The 1,902-nt window shown below is 40.3% G+C and overlaps 1 pseudogene; it reads right to left on the bottom strand.

The window, feature by feature from the left end:
• The window catches only part of LOC101647093, a 10,181-nt pseudogene extending 8,361 nt beyond the window's left edge, over window positions 1–1,820 (bottom strand).
• Between the last annotated feature and the right edge of the window lie 82 nt (window positions 1,821–1,902).

Raw genomic sequence — 1,902 nt, 5'->3', positions numbered from 1 at the left:
CATTGTGGATCCAAGCAAGATGAAATCCTTGACAACTTGAACGTGGTCTCCATTTATCATGATGTTACCTCTTGGTCGAGTTGTGAGGATTTTGGTCTTTCTTACATTGAGTTGTAATCCATATTGAAGGCTACAATCCATGATCTTCATCAGCAAGTGCTTCAATTCCTTCTCACTTTCAGCAAGCAAGGTTGTGTCATCTGCAAGAAATTGTTGATAAGCCTTCCTCCAATCCTGATGCTGCATTCTTCTTCATACAATCCAGCTTCTCTGATTATTTGCTCAGCATACAGACAGGATGAGTATGGTGACAGGATGCAAACTTGATACATTCCTTTCCTAAATTTAAGCAATGCAACACCCTTTCTCTTGTATTGTCATTGTCAACATAGAAACCATATGACTTTCCTTGTTCCATTTACACAACTGCCTCTTGATTTATGTATGAGTTTTGTATGAGCAGAATTAAGTGTGTTGGAGTTCCCACTCTTTTCAAGGCTATCTTTTGTTTGTTATGATCCACACAAATGCCATTGCATAGTCAACGAAGCATAAGAAGACATCTTTCTGGAGATCTTTGCTTTCCACCAAGATCCACCTGGCATTCCCATCTGAATCTGGGCGGAACCTCTGTCGACGTACTGCTGCAGCCATGGTTAGAAGATCTTCAGCACAATTTGAACAGCTATCATCTTTTTTGGTTGCTGTTGAAAAATGTGTTTGCAATGAAGAAGTCATTGGTGCTGTAAAAGTTTATCATGCGAAATCCAGCTTCCTTTCTATCGCTACGGCCATGTTTTCCAACAACTAATCCGTTTTCCTTGTTTCTGTCTTTCATGTTCCGATGGCTAATGATTACCAATGCACCTTGTTTGCCTCATTGACCCAATCAGACTAAATGGTTTGGTAGATTTGTTCCATTTACTCATTGTTAACTTTCATGCTTGCAAATTCTATAACATTTGTAGATGTATAGAGAGTACTCTATCACAGTTATAATTGCACTTCAGGAGAGGTCTTGAAATGCTCCTGTGGGTGATGAATGTGACACCATTCCTCTTGTATTTGTCATTCCTAACATAGAAAAATCATATGACTTTCTGAATCAAAATGGCTCATAGTGGTTCATTTCAGCTCACTGATGCCCAATCTGTATGCATCCTTTTTCATCTTTGATTGTATTAGTCCGTGTAGACTAGAGAAACAAATCCAGGGAGACACATGTGTGTAAGAGAGAACTTTATATCAAAGAGAAATTATACATTAAGAAAACATCTCAGTCCAATTCAGATCAAGTTCATAAGTCCAATATTAGCCCATATGTCTGATACCAATCTATAAATTCCTCTTTAGACTCATGCTACACATACAATGACGCCAAATGGAGGAAGATCACAGGCCAGTGAGTGGAAAGTCTTGTGGATCCAGAGGCAGTGAGTGGAAGCATCTTAGCGTTGGCAGGGGTCTCCACATGGCTCCTGAGCTCTAGTGTAGCTCCATGTATCTTGTCAGCAGGAATGTCTTGCAGGGAGTGTGTGTGTCTCGCCTCCAGAGAGCTATTTATGTCCTTAGTGCCTCCAAATGAGGTCATCAAGCTGCGACCCGATTGCCAGGTGAAACTCCACCCCTTCACTCTTTTTTTTTTTTTGCATACCACCCCATTCACTCTTAAGTTTCAAATTGACCACAGATTATGTAACTATCACATAGGTCTAGATCCATACTTCATACATTCATATTCTGATGCTTACCGTTGCTTCTTCCCATATTGAGTCATGCCGCATCACCAAATGAAGTCTCAAAAGCTTTACTTCATCCATGGCATTAAGGTGGATGCTACTTTGTGGAGGTAGCTCTTCCTCAGTTGTATTTTGGGTCTTTCAACCCGAGGTATTCATCTTC

Source organism: Echinops telfairi, unplaced genomic scaffold (assembly GCF_000313985.2).
Source record: "Echinops telfairi isolate 266 unplaced genomic scaffold, ASM31398v2 ScPeMD7_7469;HRSCAF=8507_1, whole genome shotgun sequence".
In the NCBI taxonomy this organism is placed as follows: Eukaryota; Metazoa; Chordata; class Mammalia; order Afrosoricida; family Tenrecidae; genus Echinops; species Echinops telfairi.
Note: the sequence above shows the minus strand (reverse complement) of the source record. Positions and strands in the feature narration are given on the sequence as shown.